The sequence below is a fragment of the Piliocolobus tephrosceles genome, chromosome 9, assembly GCF_002776525.5.
Source record: "Piliocolobus tephrosceles isolate RC106 chromosome 9, ASM277652v3, whole genome shotgun sequence".
Taxonomy (NCBI): Eukaryota; Metazoa; Chordata; class Mammalia; order Primates; family Cercopithecidae; genus Piliocolobus; species Piliocolobus tephrosceles.
The window spans coordinates 80,438,523-80,457,197 of NC_045442.1; the positions used below are offsets into that span (position 1 = coordinate 80,438,523).

Below are 18,675 nucleotides of genomic sequence, written 5' to 3' on the forward strand. Positions count from 1 at the left end.
GTAATCATCCCACCTCGGCCTCCCAAAGTGCTGGGATTACAGGCATGAGCCACCGTGCCCGGCCTGGTGTTTGCTTTCCTAATCTCACTTAAGAGAAATTGCACAGCATTTAGACCTAGTCTTTCTCAACATTTTAAGCACACACATTATTGTCCAATAAATTAAATATTTTAGGGATTGATATTTAAAAGACATTATTTTCTAAATATAAAAGTATATTATTAAATGAAATGTGGTTATACAAATCAGGCATTCCATCTACTTTTTCCATTTGAGTATCACTGATCTGGAGACATGAAAGAACTGGATATTTTTCAAGCAGTTCTCTTGAAATGCTATTTATTGCAATCCAGCTGTTGGGGCCGACAAAGATTTCAGAGAACTGCAAGCCTACAACTAGATAAGGGCAGCTCCAGAGCTTTAAACAGCCAGCCAGGCCCTGAAGTCTTCCAGGCTGAGGACTCTCAGGGGCAGGATTGGCCGTGGTCGAGGAAAAGAAGAGGGGAAGAGATGGGCTCTGGGGGATGGAGGCCCCAAAGGGAAGAAAGACCTGGTTTCTGGCAAAGAAACCACATTGGCGAGGAGCTGTGGCTCACGCCTGTAATCCCAGCACTTTGGGAGGCCAAGGTGGGAGGATTGCTTGAGCCCAGGAGTTTGAGATCAGCCTGTAAGACCACTTTCTCCATCTCCAAAAAGAAAAAATAAAAATTAGCCGGGTATTTGGGTCAATATGTGATAGTTTACTTTGACTAGTGTGGTCTTACCTGTAATTATTTCGGAGGCGTGGTGATGCACGCCAGAGGCGAGAGGATCACTTGAGCCCAAGAGGCTGCAAGTGAGCTGTGATAGCGCCACCAAACTCCAACCTGGGTGACAGAGCGAGACCCTGTTTCAAAAAAAAAAAAAAAGGAAAACCAGATCAGCACTTGGGGTGCCCCTTCCCCTCAGCCTTAGCAAGATCCTGTGTTTTGATGCGGTAGGCAGGTGCGTGGTTCAGTCATGCCCAATACTGAGATCACTCCTCACTTTTCACATCCTGGAGGAGGAGCTGTCAGGTTTGACAGCGGTCAAGCAGCAAATGTAGTCCAGGGGACGGCTAGAGGTGAGGTCAGCCGCAAGACTGGCGTCACTGCTTGGGCCGAGCAAAAGCCTGAGTCAGGAGGCGGCCAGGCAAGGTCAGCGGAGGGGGCGGGGCCCGAAGCAGAGGCGGAGCTTAGGAAAGCCTCGCGTGAGGGCGGGGCGGGGCCAGAGGTGGGCTGAGGCTGGATCAGGCGGTGGGGGCGGGCCCCGTAGCCCCGTGAGGCTCGCGCCTGCGCACGGGCCCGCGGCGGGGCGGGGCTGCGCGCGCGCGGTGCGCGGGCCCTGGAGGGCGGAGTCCAGGCGGGCGCCGGCCGAGGGAGGGGGCGCGGCGGCTTTGGAGTCTGGCGCTCCCTCAGGCCGCGGACGCGATGCTGGTTGTTGCGGCTCAGGCGGCTGGGCTGGCGGGGATGTGACGGGCGGCCCTTCGCCTCACCTTCCGTCCTCGGGCCCGCAGGTCGCTGGGCGGCCTGCAGCCTGGCCGCGGCCGAGGAGGCAGCGCGACCTCCGCACGGTGAGATCCGGGCTCAGGGCCAGAGCCGGGGCCGGGGTCGCGGCGGGCGCCGGGGGTAGCCCAAGACCAGGCACGCAGTCCGGGGCGGGGCGGAGGCCCGGGCTCCCGGGTTGAGGCGGTGGCACCCTCCGGTCTCCCGGCCTCCAGGGTGAGCCTCTTTAGCCCCTCGCGAGCCGCCCGACGCGGGGCGGGCGCGGACCTGGGAGGCCGGAGGGTGCCCTCCCTGCGGCTGTGACAGCGCGGGGCCTGGGGCCGCGGGCGCCGCCGCCTTTTAGGAGAAATCAGGGCGAGACTGAGGCACTCAGTGATTTCGGAGCCTGGTTGCGTGTGAGGGAGGATGGGGAAAGTACCGGGGCTCGCCGAATGAGTTCGATTTTTTTTTTCTTTTAATTGCAGGGCTAAATGAAAGACACACCCTAAAACACATCCTGAGGTGAAACTTTGGTGGGGCACATCGTTGCCGTAGGTTCAGATCTTCTCTCTTCTCTTTAGACATGTATTTTTATACAGTTTTAAATAATGCATCTACTTTCTTGATAAAGTAAAAGGAGGAATGAAAGGACTCCTTTGTGGTGGTCCTTGGTGGCGAAGCTTAAGTTTCTATTTCAATAATTGCATATTCATCTGTGTGGGCTCCCCGACCAATGAGGCTTTCTGCTCCCAGACAAGGCCTTAGCGGAGTGGAAATGACTGATGCAGGGACGCTGTGGTCTCAGATTAGTATTGGTAGCTCACTCCAGTAGGTGAGAGAAATTGTGGTTTAAGCTTTTTAAAATAGACATAGGAAAGGCATTCCTTTTCTCCCGAGCATTAAAATATAACGGAACCTATTAATTTGGCCAATTTTTTTTTTTTTAAAGCATCATCTTTTAGACTAGAGACTTTAGAGATGGCAGCTGCTCTTTAACCAAAAGGAACTTAAGATACTCTCCTGCAAAAGATAGGTTCAAAACATGTCTTATCCGTCATCCATATGTGATAAAGATGTAAATATTCCTGAGTGTTTGCCTGAAATCAGTCTTCTTCCTCTTGGACTTTATTACTGTTTGTTTCTCTTAATTTATGAAAGCTCGTTACTATTATTTTTTGTTTTCGTTTGTGTTCTAAACAACATTGGCTTCAAATAATCTTCAGGTTAAAAATGCACATTTTGTTGAACCCTTTAGCCATAATTCATACTGTCGTACTTCAGCATAAGCCATAGTTAAGAAAGCACTAGAAGCCATCCTGAAAGCAAGCAGAAAGTCTCTGTTAAGAATTCTGTAAAAATTCTACCTTTCCACATTCAGACCTGCATTTTTTGTTGCTTTGACTCAACTCCTTTGACTGTAGTTTGGAGGAAGGGACTTTGAATCCGTATTTACAAGTCCTTCAGTGACTCTCCATAGTCTATATCAATAAAATTCAAAGTCCTTCGTGATTAGTGGTATTTGTCTACATTCTAGTGTCATCTTCTACCATTATGCTTGCCCTCTCTATGTAAGACTGTTGCACTTCTCTGAAGATGACATCTTCCTCTGTGGTTTTTCAGTGTTCTCTGTTGAGAATTCTCTGCCTAGTAAACAACTTGCCCTTGAAGACCTTATGAAAGTATCACTTCTGAGACTTGTCTAGACATCTCATCCCTTTTGTCTTGACTGATTCGTACACTCTGCAGTTAGTATGTGTCAGCTGGGAGTTAGTGATTTGTTTATGTGTCTGTCTCCACCAGGTTTTGGGGCTTTTTTTTTTTTTTTGGTACAGAGTCTTGCACTGTCACCTGCGCTGGAGTGCAGTGGCCTCATCTCGGCTCACTGCAACCTCTGCCTCCCGGGTTCACGCAATTCTCCTGCCTCAATCTCCTGAGTAGCTGGAATTACAGGCACACATCACCACACCTGGCTAATTGTTTTTAGTAGAGACGGGTTTCACTATGTTGGGTCTTGAACTCCTGACCTCGTGATTCGCCCACCTCAGCCTCCCAAAGTGCTGGGATTATAGGCTGGTTAGGAATGAAACCCCAGTTATTTAAAAACAACAACAACAACAACAGAAAAAACATTTTATGATACAGGAGTAAACAGGGCATGACCAATAAGGATTGCTGCTTCATTTGTCGTACAACTTTATTTTGATGTGCAAAGTCATGCACGCAGAAAGGGACGGCGGGGATTAGTCCAGGTCTTTTGCCCCTAGTCTCCTAATTCTAAATCTTAATTGTTTTACAATTTGAATGGGGGTTGTGAGCCACTTGGATGTGTACTGAAAAAAGAGTCTATTAAATTAATAGAATATTGAACTTGAAAGAATTAACAGATTATTTCGTTCAACTTTAAAATTTTTACCATTAAACAACTCAGCCTAAAAAGACAAATAACTTGTTTGAGATTACTTAGGCTCACCTACATCTCATATCTCCTGACCTCCTCATTGGGTGTTTTTCACTACTCCGTAGTGCTTTGGGGTGAAATGAAGGAGCTACCAGTTTTTCAGAGGGAGTGCAAATCTGCTTGCACTTTCTCCCTCTTTGAATCCATAGCTGCCACTCCTAGGGACTTAGATCCCTTGTGGCTGAGAAACATGATAATTCATTTGGGGATAGAGGAGAAACCTAACCTTCACTATTCCTCTCAGCCAGATAGTTTTAACTTCAGTGCCTGGGGAACTCTCTCCAGATGCCCCATAACAAGTGGCTTCTGGATAACCATATGGAGATCTCACATACAATTAAGTTTTGATGGTACAATGAGATTTTAATATAAGAAGGTTGCAGCTGGCTAATAGCATGGCTAAAATTACTTGTATGGCTTGTCTGTGAGAAGGGCCTATCTTACTCCTATGTGATAGGATTTTGGGGGAAAAAGTTGATGATTGTGGCTGCCTCTAAGAAGTTGAAATGCGTACTTAGTGATGTGGGCCTGACCAATTCCAAAAGACTTTTTCTCTTGCAAACAACTGAATGGTCAAATAAATTTTAAAAATCAAAACAGACTTTTAATTTTTCTTCTTATTTCTTGTCATATCTAAGTGATTTTATATGATAAAGCATAAATGTAATGTTTAATATTTGCTTTCATATTTGATGTTTTATTTTTGCTATAGTTTTTATACCTTTAGGTGATTATACAGTATTACAATGACATTTCTTAATAATTGGACATCTAGATTGTTTACTATGTTGCAGGTGATGCAGTTAGTGTATAGCTGTTCATCATTTTGCTTCTTTGGGCTTAAAGCCCAGGAGCAGGATTACAAAGTCAAGGTATGAAGGTTTTGTTAATTTTGAAAGATATTACCAGATTTACTTCTAAAAATACTGATTTACACTGACTCCAGTAGAGTTAGGTTGACCAGTTCTATCATACTTTATAGGTTTTTGCTTTTAAAAGTTTGTTTTTTAAAAATGAGGATAAGATTACTTGCAGTTTAACATCATAGTCCATAATAGAGAAGCAAATGCAGTATTCTTCTGTTTTTATTTTCTCCTTTATTTGTCCATCATCCGTACATTTACTGGAATCTTCTCACCAGTTTTCATTAGCACTAACATCATAAATATATTAATCTCTTGAAAAATATTTCTGATCTATTTTTTTCTTATTGCAGGCTTTATAGGTTTTATATTATTAACTTTATATTTTATATATATATATTTTTTGAGACAGAGTCTTGCTCTGTCGTCAGGCTGGAGTGTGGTGGTGCCATCTTGGCTCCCTGCAACCTCCACCTCCTGGGTTCAAGCGATTCTCTTGCCTCAGCCTTCTGAGTAGCTCCCGCGCCACCACGCCCGGCTAATTTTTGTGTTTTTAATAGAGATGGGGTAATCCCTGTATTATATTTTTAAAAGTCAGTGTGGCTGGGTGTGGTGGATCACACCTGTAATCTCAGCACTTTGGGAGGCTGAGGTGGGAGAATCGCTTGAGCCTAGGAGTTGGAGACCAGCCTAGGCAACATAGTGAGACCCCATCTCTATTTAAAAGAAAAAAGATAAAAGAAAAAAGTCAGTGATTTTTGTCTTTTGATTGTATTTTTTGAGAATGAATGCCATGCACCTGTTTGATGCATACTTTTATTTTCTTAAACTTCTAGAGTTCATTTTGTTATGTATATATATTTAGAAAGTTAATATACAACTGAGATCAAATTTCATTTATGTGTATTTTATATTATAGAAAACTACATTATTATGTTTCCATTCTCTTTTTCTGAACTTAAATAGGAAAACAGAACAAAATAACCTAACTTTAATAAAAATGTGTACTTGTTTTTTAATAAATTATGGTAAGTTTTACATAAACTAAAACTTTTATGACAGCAATATATTGGTTAATTGAAATTTTTGTCTGTTCAATATTAACCAGAAGGTTGTCTTTAACTCTTATTGTTAATCATTCTAAAATATATGAAAGGAAACCGTAGTAATCTCCTCCCATTGTGGAGTAGATTACTCCCATTCTAGATGGATGAGACAGTCCAGAATAGTAGTTAACATTGAGTGCTGGATTTTATGCTGGTTAGTTTCTTACCTAATCCTCATAGCAACCCTAGGAGGGAGATTCTTTTAGTATCCTCATTTTGTGGATATGAAAATTAAGAGAACGTGACCTGCCAAAGATAATATAGGTGGTAAGCATTGCAACTGGAACTCAGTCAGCCTGCTTTTAAAAGATGCTATTTCAAAAGTATTATCTTATTTTCCATGCCAAGGATTTGGACTTCATTTCTTAGACGTTGGAAAGATTAGGTGTTGCAAAACAAGGGGATGATATGGTATGTTATCTCTTTTAGGGAGATTGCTCATGTGACAATGTGGCTATATATTGAATTATGTTTATAATAGGAAGTGGTTGAAATAGTCATGTGAGAAATGAAGCCTAAACCTTGAGGTGGAAGTGGAGATTGGGATATTTTGGAAAGGTACAGGACTTAGTAACTGATATACAACAGAGTGGGAAGGCAGAGTATTGATTTGGAAGACATCGAGTGGGGTAATGACGGATGAATATGTGCTCACAGCACTTTGTTATATTTCTTTCACAGCATTGACTGTGATGTATTGTACCTAATTCTAGTGACACATCTGTCTCCCCCACTGGATTGTGTCCTTGTCAAGGATAGGGACTAAGTAGAAGAATGAGTGAATATAGGATGAGATAATACAGAAAGAAAGAGGTCAAGAGACTGAACTGGGAAACACCAGATTACCAGAATGAAAGAGTGGGTGGAGGAAGAGTAGCTCTAGAATGTGACAGCTGTCAGGGAGGATGGGGGAAGAGCCATCAGGGAGGGAGCAGAGGGGAGGGAAGTATTAGCACAGACGTGAGCATGTAGAATGGTGCCAACTCAGGCTACAAACAGTTGTGGTTGGTGTGCCCTGGTGTCATAAGCTGATTGTGGTTGTATAGGGTGAACTTGTCTTTCCTTTGTTATTGACTGAAGTTTTCTCTGAGTATCTGATGGCTTTCTACCTCTTTGGCTTCTGACTTCTGCTTGCTACAGGTGCTGATGCTGGGGTGTGATTCAGCCTATTGAGATCAACCAATGAGAACAGTCCTCTCTTTTTAAGTGAATTGACCATTCACAGTATGGGGGGTGTAATCTTTGAGTTTTTAGCTCTTCTCTGGTGAGTTGATTGCTTGGGAATGTCCTAGAGTTACTTCTCTACCTTTAAAGACTTTTGGTTGGTTGTATTAAGGTTTGGAGCCATTGGAAAGCCAGAGGTTTCTTAAAGGTTGGATCCATGAGCCCTGAAGTTTTTTACCTGTTTACTTTTTCATGTTGATCAGTAACTTAGTTTCAGTATAGTTGGATCATCTTTGAAGATTGTTGGTCTTAAAAATGCCACAGATTGTTCTGAATAAGTAAGAATCTATGTTTTCTTTGTACTTTATAGCTATGTAAGACAGGGACTTGTTTTAAATTTTCTTGGTCAGCTCCTAACTTACTTCATATGTCTGTTTTTCAAAGAGTTACTTGGTAAAGGAATTTGCTCTTGATTTTTTCTACAACCATTTGCTTCAGGTCATCCTTACCTTCTGTTCTCTGCCTTCTCCTGTTTTCATCTACCTGGTTTCTGTCCTTGGTAAGGACAGTGGGAAGGAGAAAAGAGAAAAAGCATGAGTGATTACTCCTTCCTTCCCTTTGTTATGATAGTTGTTACTGCTCTCCTCCCTGCCATCACTGCTCCCAGCTGTTCCCTTTGGCATGGTCTCCTACCCTGTATCTTGAGTTCTGTGTGTGGGAATAGAAATGCAAGGCATGGCTTTAGCTGAGGAACGATGGGCATCTCAGGGTTTAGGGCCTTCTGTGATCTCTCTTTTGGTGCCTGGTATTGAAAAGCCCCATGACATCTTGTATCTGAGCAAGTGTTTTCTGTTCTCCAGAATTCTACTTCTCTCTCTCTCTTTTTTTTTTGAGACAGGGTCTCTGGACCCAGGCAGGAGTGCAGTGGTGTCATTATGGCTCACTGCAGCATTGACCTCCCGGGCTCTAGCTATCCTCCTGCCTTGGCTTCCCAACCTGTACTCAACCTGTAGCTGGGACTACAGGCATGTACCACCATGCCCAGCTAATTTTTAAAATTTTTCATAGAGACAGGGTCTCCCCACGTTGCCCAGGCTGGGCTCAAACTCCTGGGCTCAATTGATCCTCCTGCTTTTACCTCCCAAAGTGCTGGCATTACAAGTGTGAGCCACCACAACTGGCCCTGCTTTTCTTTAAAATGCAAAATTAAATTCCAGTCCTGTTTTTTTGGAATTGCCTACCCTCCTCCCCAACACTGCCCCCATATCAAGATAGCAAAACCTTTGATGACGAAGCCCCTAGTAAATACGCTAGGAACAAAGAAGCAAGACAGATTCCGGAAGGTGCTTTGAATTGTTGTTGTCATCATATTAATGATATTTCGTTGCAGCCTGAGTGCTTTAGGGCAATTTGAGAGCTTTCTCTGACCATTATCTCTTGGCAGCCAGTGTTAGGGTTGGGAGTTATATAATAATTTTCTCTGAAAACCTTAGCTTAGAAAAACAGCGACTATTCATAACAGCTCTTTAAGTCCGTAGAATGGACTTGATGATATTTTGGTCAGAGTTGGTAGGCCACTTTATAGGAAACATCCAGGTGATATTTCTCTTTGGGGTGGGGAGGCAGGGATGGCCATCTTTTTGTTTTGTTTTATTTCTTTTCCTTATTCAAAATTTTTTCTTAGGTATATTTTCCTCATTTTAGGAATAGATAGTGTGATATGGCTTGTCAACCTTTATTTATTATTGGTACTAGCTAGAGTTGTAGACTTGGCCATTGTTGTGGCCTTTCCTGCAGTCATGTTTTTCCAGGACCTTGAGATGTTTTACATTCTAAATTCTTTCAATCTTGTCTTAGAGAATAGATCCTCAGTCTGGATTTTTCTCATTCACTCATTCAAGAAATGTATTCTGAGCACTTGCTAGGAATAGTTCAGTGAACAAAACAAATTTTCTGCCTTTGTGGAGCTTACATTCTAATGACAAGATACAGAAAATAAGTATATTGGTAATATGTCATCTGTTGTATTGCTGTAGAGAAAAGTAAAGCAGGAAAAGGTGAAAAGAACATGGGAGGGTGATGCTGCTGTTTTATCTAAGGTGGTTAGGGAAGGCTGTAATAAAAACTAGTATTTGAGCAGAGATCTTGAAGAAGTGAGAATGTGATCTATGCAGATATTAGGAGAAGAGAGTACTTGATGAAGATAGATCTGGAATGCAAAGATCTTGTGGCTGAAGCTTGCTTGACCTGTTCTAGGAGTAGCAAGTAGGCCAGTGGAGTCATTGAGGGAGGCATTGAGGTCAGAAAGGTGGGTTGGGTTGGGGGGGATGTCTGATCATACATGGCGTTGTAGGCTAGTGAGACTGGTTTTTAAAAGGTGGGGAGCCACCAGAGTTTTGACTTGTTTTAAGTAGAACTCTCAGCTGCTATGTAGAAAATGTCAGGGGTGGCGCATAATGCGATTATTTAGCAGGCTGCAGCAGTAATCCTAAGTGGGAGATGATGATTTTAGGCCGGGATTGGGAGAAGTGCTCACATTTTGTATACATTTTGAAGGCAGAGCCAACAATTTAATGACGGATTGAATGTAGGCTGTGAGTTTGGCTTGAACAGCTGGACAAATGGAGTTAACATTTACTGAGATGGGAAAGAGCACAGAAGAAGCAGGGTTTTAGCAGGGGAAGTAATGAGTTCAAATTTGGACATTTTAAGTTAGTAATCTAAGTGGAGATATTGTGAAGAGAGTACGTATGCACGAGTCTGCAGTTCACAGCTGAGGTCTGGGTTAGAGATACATAAATTTCCAGTTATTAGCAGAGAAATAGTATGTATGCCATGAGAATGGATTAAAATAATTTAGGGAGTGGGTGTGGCTGGAGAAGTCCCACAAGTTAGCCTTGGGATCCTGTAATGTTTTCAGAGGGAGAGAAAATAGCAGAGGAGACCAAGAAGCAGCACTCCCATAAAGAAGGAAGAGAATTAAGACTGAGTGGTATCAGTGATGCCAAGTGAAAGTTTTAAGAAGGAACGAGTGAGTAATCAGCTGTGTCAGATGCTGTTAGATTGAGGACTAAGATATAGCAATATGAAAATCATTGGTGACCTTAAGTTGTTTCTGGTTTAGTAGCGGAAGTGAAGACTTGATTGGAGTGTGCTTAAGAGAGAATTGGAGGAAAGGAATTGTAGACTCCTGGGATAGACAGTTCCTCAAGGAGGTTGCTATAAAGCGAAGCTAAATAACAGGTGGTAGCTGGAGGGGATGTCCAGTCAAGGAATTCTTTTTTAAAAGATGGATGCTTTTCTTTTTTTGTATTCTTATTTATATACTGTAAACCAAAAAGTATCTGAGACAGGTCTCAATCCATTTAAAAGTTTATTTTGCCAAGGTTCAGGATGCATGCCAGGGAGACAAGTCTGTCTTTCTCCAGAGATGATTTTGAGGGCTTCAATATTTAAGTGGAAAAAGCAGGCTGGAGGGGCAAGAGAGAGGGTATTATCACATTACTGAATCCACATGCTGTGAAAGAAAAGGAGCAGATAGGGGAATAGTCGGTTATGTATTTGTTTAGTGTTAGTAAATTGGCGCTTTCCATAAGATAAGGTGAACACTGAGTAGTTACCTGTGGACATATTTAACTTTTTATCTGTAGCGTGGACATATTTAACTTTTTATCTGTAGCTATCAGCTTAGAAACAAAAGTAAAGGGGGTTGGGCATGCTGGCTCAGCCTGTAATCTCAGCACTTTGGGAGGCCAGGGCAGGCAGATCACCTAAGGTCAGGAGTTCGAGACCAGCATGACCAACATGGTGAAACCCTGTCTCTACTAAAAATACAGAATTAGCTGGGCATGGTGGCGCATGCCTGTAATCCCAGCTACTTGGGAAGCTGAGTTGAGGCAGGAGAATTGCTTGAACCTGGTAGGCGGAGGTTGTGGTGAACCAAGATCGTGTCATTGCACTTCAGCCTGGGCAACAAAAGAGAAACTCCAAAAAAAAAACACTTCAGAAAAAAAAAAAACCCAAGAACCCCAACAGAAACAAAAGGAAAGGCAGCTTCTTTTGTGACTCAGCTTTCAGCTTACTTTTTTTCTTTGGCATAGTGAAATTAGGGTCCCAGGTTTTTACTTTCACAATACAAATATATGTAGTTAACAAAATGTTTTGACAGAGGAAAAAAAATGCAGGATCTGTGTCGTTGAAACATAAATGAAATTAATTTTATCCTAATCTGTGCTCTCAAGGTCCATCATCATCATCATGATGGACTGTACTGCAGTTTTGTGCAGTGCTTGCCTTGTAGTAGCTTCGAAATTTTGATTTAGCAGCGTGTTTGGTATGGTAGTTTTACCTTTTTAAAAATAAAAGTTAAATAGAAGAATAAATGAGCAACTATTCCAGGGAAATTTTGATGGCTACTCTTCTCCACCACTCCTTTTTTTCTAATGTACCTGATCTCATTTTACTGTAATTGCTTAAGATTATTGAGTTGATGTTTGAGATTTCAGAAACTATGTTGAAAGCACATAGTACAGTTATAGCTCTTTATATGCCTCTTTTCGTGGTTCATTTATGTTTAAATAAGTAGTAGTCAATATTTAGTGTTGGAGCATCATTGCAGTTGCTTCTTAACCCTCTTCATTGGTCTTTCTCCAGATTTTCTTCCCTTAGCCACTGATCCATGCCCCTGACTTTTGGATTTCCAAAACACAGATCTGACCAGGTTGTGTTTTTGCTAAAAAAAATCTTCTGTGTCTCCCTATTCTCTACAGAAGTCCCTGCCCTCCCCTCCCCTCGCCTCCCCTCCCTCCCCTCCCCTTCCCGCACCTGTTTATCCACCTTTTGCCTGCACATGCTTTCGGGGATCTGGAGTGCTCCCTAGGGTGTCTTGCTGTGTTGGCCAGGCTGGTCTCAAACTCCTAATAGGCCATTTTCCCACCTTGGCCTCCCAAAGTGCTGGGATTATAGGCGTGAGCCACCATGCCCAGCCTCCCTAGGGGATTCTAATGCACATGTGATGTTTCTTACCATAGGGCTATAGAATAAAGATCAGATTTTTTTATTAGCATGCAGATAGTCCTCCAAGAGGAGGTTCCATGAAAATGAGAAATGCTTTGGCATCTCTCGGCTTTTGCACATACTATTACTTTTTTTTTTTTTAATTTAGTTTTTATTTTTTGAGACAGAGTTTCACTCTTGTTGCCCAGGCTGGAGTGCAACCGCGTGATCTTGGCTCACTGCAGCCTATGCCTCCCAGGTTCGAGCGATTATCCTGCCTCAGCCTCCCGAGTAGCTGGGATTACAAGCATGCGCCACCACACCTGGCTGGTTTTGTATTTGTAGTAGAGACGGGGTTTCTCCATGTTGGTCAGGCTGGTCTCGAACTCCTAACCTCAGGTGATATGCCCGCCTTGGCCTCCCAAAGTGCTGGGATTATAGGCATGAGCGACCGTGCCCGACCGCTATTTCTTTTTTTGTAGAATACCATTCATCTTCTCAGTCTTCTCATTAAATCACTTTATCTTTTTTATTTTTATTTTTTGAGATGGAGTTTCACTCTTGTCGCCCAGGCTGGAGTGCAAAGGCACAATCTCTGCTCACAGCAGCCTCCGCCTCCCAGGTTCAAACAGTTCTCCTGACTCAGCCTCCCGAGTAGCTGGGATTACAGGTGCGTACCATCACACCTGGCTAATTTTTTATATTTTAAGCAGAGGCAGGGTTTCAGTATGTTGGCCAGGCTGGTCTTGAATTCCTGACCTCAGGTGATCCACCTGCCTTGGCCCCCAAAGTGCTGGGATTACAGGCGTGAGCCACTGCACCCGGCCATCACTTTATTTTTTTAAGAGCCTAACATAGATGCCTCTTCTTCCAGGAAAGCTGCTAGACATGTTCATTATGCCTCTTCCATCTATCCTTCGTTATATTCTGTTACCTGTGTTCCTGTTAACATTATGCAGTTATTTTGTTATAGTATTTGCTGTATCTTACTGTTTGTTTTTGTGACAAGTTCCTCTTGCCCTCAACTTATAGACACTCAATAACTTTTTTATTGAATGAATGAGTAAAGCAAATAATTATTCAGTGTTGACCCAGTTTTGATTGACCCATTTGGTTGGGAATTTATGCCTCAATTTGTACAGAATATACAAATGAGCAATTTGAATAGTGTTCTTAAAGATAGTCATATCCTAAACTGTTAGGAAATTCATATTTATTAAATATTTTTGTTCATGAGCAAATAATGAGACTTGTTGATTTATTTTCTAAATGTCTCTATTTTTGTCTGAATTTTTTTCCTCCTCTGGTTTTATTTTTTTTCCTCTTTGACAGCTCTATTTGGATGTTGACCTTAACCATCCTCTACCCTAACTAACTCATCCCCTAAACTTGATCCCCCTCTTGGCTTCTCCATTAGTGTTTTCTCTATCACCATCTTACAAGTCATTTAGGTTTCTCGGTAGTATCTGTAGGTCTTATTTCTACATCTGATGAGTTACTGAGTTCAACAAACATTTTTTGGCCACTTCCTGTGTTCCTGACTTGTTAGTGTTAGTAATGAGGGGTTGAACAACAGAAGGTCCCTGTCTGCAAATGATTATGATACAATGTGATGAGTATGGTAATATAGTAATAGTGAATATTTAGGGCACTATTAGAACATAGGAAAAAAAAAAAAAAACAGTGTTTTTTCCTACTCTCAAATACCACTCAATATAACCCTTTTTTTTTTTTTTTTGAGACAATGTCTTGTTCTGTCACCCAGGCTGGAGTACAGTGGCTTGATAATAAGTCACTGCAGCCTTAACCTCCTGGGCTCAAGTGGTGTGCCCTCCCGAGTAGCTGGGACTACAAGCGTGTGCCACCATGCCCAGCTAATTTTTTTTTTAATGACATTTTTATGTAGAGATGGGGTTTTGCCAAGTTGCCCAGGCTTGTCTCAAACTCCTGGCCTCTAGGAGCCTCCCACCTTGGCCTCCCAAAGTGTTAGAATTACAGGCACAAGCCACTGTACCTGGCCTTTGTAACTCTTTTTTTTTTTTTTAAGAGGCGGAGTTCTGCTATCTTGCCTGGGCTGGTCTCAAACTCCTACCCTAAAGTGATCCTCCTGCTTCGACCTTTCAAAGTGCTGGGATTACAAGAGTGAGCCACACAGCACTTGGCCACACAGCACCTCTTAAACTAAATGTATGGAGATTGTTTTGCCGTACACCAAGCAATTCTGACACCAGAGTCTCCAGTGAAGAACAGCTGGATGTCCTATAATTTAGTTCAAATCTGACACTGTCTGCCTGTAGATAGTGTTAAATCCTGGAGGATAAGGGCTCAGTCCCACAGGACAGCCGCCCACTCCCACTTCAGATGCATGCTCCAGGTTGTGACCTGTGTCTGTGACCAGCCATAAATTGGGGTTCCCACGACCCCCTTCTTGGGTTCAGTTAATTTGCTAGAGCAGCTCATAGAACTTAGGGAAACACTTTACTTATGTTTGCCCATTTATTAAACAGCATATTACAAAAAATATAGATGAATAGCCAGATGGAAGAGATGAATACGGTAGGTCATGGAAAGGGGCGTGGAGCTTCTCTGCCCTCTCTGGGTGTACCACTCTCCAGGTATCTCCACGTATTCAGCTCTCTGAACCCTGTCCTTTTGGTCTTTTATGGAGGTTTTATTACATAGGTATGATTGCTTACATCATTGGCCATTGGTGGCCATTGGTGATTAACTCAACCTTCAGTCCCCTTCCCCTCCCTGGAGGTTGGGGGATGGGGCTAAAAAGTCCCAACCTGTACTCATGCTCTGGTCTTTCTGGTGACCAGCTTCCATCCTGAGGTTAACTAGGGGTCCCCAACTAGCAGTCCTCATTAGCATACAAAAGACACTCATCACTCTGGAGATTCCATGGGTTTTAGGAGCTGTGTGTCAGGAACCAGGGGCAGAGACCAAGTATATATTATATATGGGATATGATGTCATATCACAGTATCACAGGCAGCCTGGGAATAAAGAATATCTCTTTCACATATTCCTTATTTTTTACTTTGGCTACTGCCAGTCTCTTTCAGGTCCTCATTACTATGTTTAGATAATTGTAAGACCTCTTAGTAGCTACTCCTGCCTTAACTCTTGTCATTTCAGTTCCTCATGTACCCTGTCATCAGAAAGGGTTGAGAAAATTGTCTTATAAAGGAAAAAAAATGTTACATGCCTTTCCTTCTCCTGTTCACAGAATAAACTCCAAAAATAAAATCTAGAATTCAAAGCCCTTGACTCAGACTTCATTTTCTTGTCTTCTGCTACATGAACCTTTCATCCAGCAAAACTCTTCTACATTCTGTTTGAAACACGCTTCACACATTCTTTTTTTTTTGCCTTGATTGTGTAGTACTCATTCCCCCAGAACATTTTACCATTGCTTCCTCTATTTACAGAAACTATGTCTATCTGTTGACATAGTTCTTAATTGTTAAATCCACTGTGAACCTTAGACCATCATGCCCATGTTCTTGAACTTTCTTTGCCTTCAAAAACGTCACTTTCTTGTTTCTCTTTCTGTTTCTTTTCTTTCTTTCTTTCTTTTTTTTTTTTTTTTTGAGATAGAGTCTTGCTCTGTCTCCCAGTGCAGTTGTGCAATCTCTGCTCACTGCAACCTCTGCCTTCTGGGTTCAAGCAGTTCTCCTGCTTCAGCCTCCCAAGTAGCTGGGATTACAGGCACCTGCCACTACACCCAGCTCATTTTTGTATTTTTAGTAGAATCCGGGGTTTACCATGTTGGCCAGGCTGATCTCAAACTCCTGACCTCCAGTGACCTGGCCACCTTGGCCTCCCAAAATGGTGGGATTACAAGTATAAGCCGTTATGACTGGCCCTGTTTCTCTTTCATACCTATTCTTTTCCAGCTGTCTTTACTGTCTCTTGTTCACGTATTCAGCTAATTTTCCCATCTTAGTTAATGATACTGCCAGTCATTCAGTTGCCCAAAGTATAAACCTGGGAGTAATCCAGACTTCTCTTATCTCTCATTTTCCATTTGTTGTCAAGTCTTTGTGAGGTATCTCTTCTCTCTCCATTCTCTTTACTGTTTCCTTGGGCTAGGTCTAATATCTAGAGTAGACCACTATAAAAAGCCATGTCAGCATAAGTACTCTACCTGGTCCTGGGTATTATACGTGACACGTATTCCGGAAATGCATTTTTGGTTATAGCCAGTAGGAGTGTCAAACACAAAATACAGTTTTGAGTTGACCACCCAAGAATAGTGCTCTAACCATGGACTGATTATTCTGTATCCATTAAAGATCGATTTCCTAAATATCTCAATTAGATGACGTTGTTAAGTAATTTTTACTTCTTACAAAAAATTTATTTAAGGTTTAAGAAGATGATGTGTTAGTATTACAAGGAAAAGGCAAGAAAGGTTGTATGGAAACAGGGCTCTAGATGGGATATGTGCCAGTAATGATCTTGTAGATGTTTTATTAATAGGCTAGAAAAGAGTTTAAAAGTTTGCAGGTAATGTTTGGCTTATTTATCCACATGACAGTATAGGAGCAGTTAACTACAGGAAGATCTTGACTGGAACAGACCAAATTTGAGTATTAGTGTGTGGAATTGTAACCTAATATATTTGAGTAGTACTCTGAAGATGCTGTTTAATTGTCAGTTAATACCCAGGAGAAACTCCTGATATCACTGTTTCATGTTCCTGGAAGATACTGACATAATATGCTGATGCTTGAGATGTGGTAACATAATCACTGTACCTCTGCATCATTTAATATGTTTCATAAGCACAAACTGTTTAGTATTGAAGAATTATTTTTTGACCCCAGACATAGTCATAGAAGAGCCCTTTAGTCTCGACATTTTTTTTTGTTTGCTAATAGTAGATCTTAGGATTTGTCTTACTTGTGCCATTAAAGAAAAGTCCCAGTGCAGTTGTGCAATCTCTGCTCACTGCAACCTCTGCCTTCTGGGTTCAAGCAGTTCTCCTGCTTGCATTATTTTCTACTTTAAAACTTAAGATCCCCTTATTCTAAATGTATTTTGCACATATTTCAAAATAACTGAATTTATATTTTGTGAATATTTTGCAAAATTATTTAGAGCTTTTTTTTTTGTTTTTGCTGTCACTTTATTTTTTTCTTTTTTGATGTTTTCTTTTGAATATATGTTTATTGTTGATCTTTACTTTCTGATGAATTTAGGGGTTTATGAGGCTGGCACTAAGTTGCCACATTGATGTCACCTTGAAAAATCTATTTGAGTACTCTGTATTGTAGCATTTTGAAGTTGATAGTGGGATGTGTATATCATTTTGGCTTATGTTATTCTGTCCAGGGGATTTTCCGTAGGGAAGGTGGGAAAGAAAGGAAGAATGCTTTGCAGAGAATTCCCCTGTTGGACAAGTAGCATTTTGAGTCAAGGGAGTAGTGTACACTTTGGTAAGGAGTCCTGAAAGAGCATCTTATGGTTACAGATCCTTAGGTGGTTTGGTCTGGTTGGAAGGCAGGGTTTGTTGGTTAGTGGTAAGAGGGAGCAGCTGTAAAGGAATACCAAAGCCACAATTTGAAGGCTTGGGTAATTTTAGCTGCATGCACTCATTAACTGTGCGTCTATATGTGATTTCCCTAAGTTTCAATTTCCTTAAATGTGCAAAGTGAGAATAATAAAAATATCTACACTGTAGGATTGTTGTGAGGTTTAAATTAGGTAACATTGGTACCTGGCACACAAGTACTTAATAAATATAAGCTGCTGTTTTTAGGTATTTGTACTTTAGAGAGTTATTGAAGGATTTTAAAATTGAAGAGTGACATGATCAGAATTAGAATTTTGAATATTAACCTCAGGAAAAGTGTGAAAAAAGGATTGAAGGGGAAGAAACTGAAGGCAGGGAAGAAACTGAAGGCAGAAAATTAAGTAGGCCTGTGCTAGAATACTGGCTAGCAAGATTCTAGATTAAGAAATGAGGAGAGGATAGGACAGGTTTGAGAACTATTGCAAATTATCATGTGCATTATATTCCATGAGTTGGGGAGATCTTAAGGGAACTAGGAGAATTGACAGCAAGAATATGGACAGAATACCTAGCTGAGTAAGAAACATTGTATTTTCCTCCTCTTAATACAACTCAGAAACATACTTTAAAAGCATTTGGTATTTTGACATTTGGTTCTGGGACATTTTGAAGTGTTACCATATAATCATTTTTGGATAAAGATACATGTCCAAAACACAGTTTTGTTTTTGGAGTACTTTATGTACATTCTCGTTGAATACTCTTCTATTTGGCAAGTTTTGTTTTAGCATTTGAAAAACTGACCTTTCCCAGTAAAATGATTAGATTTTAATTTGTTTACTAAGTTCAGTGTTCTTACCTTACATAATTTTACTTAGATTATTTGATAACAGAGAATAAAGTTCTGTGTAGACCATGACGTGTTTTCTTGTCACTGAAGTGTTCCTTGCGCTGTATTGACCATTTGTACTGTTGGTTAAATATAATGTACTTTAATTTTAAGGTGTGGTTGAGACTCAGGCCCAAGATATTTTACTTTTTATTGGTCATATTTTACGAAATT

At 41.4% G+C, this 18,675-nt stretch overlaps 1 protein-coding gene across 3 annotated transcripts in view; it reads left to right on the forward strand.

Annotated features, from left to right (window-relative positions):
- The first annotated feature begins 1,344 nt into the window (after positions 1–1,344).
- The window catches only part of CCSER2 (coiled-coil serine rich protein 2), a 199,710-nt gene continuing 182,379 nt past the window's right edge, over positions 1,345–18,675 (forward strand). Inside the window, exons 1-2 of one of the 3 annotated variants that reach the window (XM_023226064.1) lie at positions 1,345–1,591; positions 1,988–2,053. The gene's annotated coding sequence lies outside the window, so the exon portion shown is untranslated. The remainder of the gene's footprint in view (positions 1,592–1,987; positions 2,054–18,675) is intronic. The other 2 variants (XM_023226065.1, XM_023226063.1) reach the window with 2 other exon arrangements.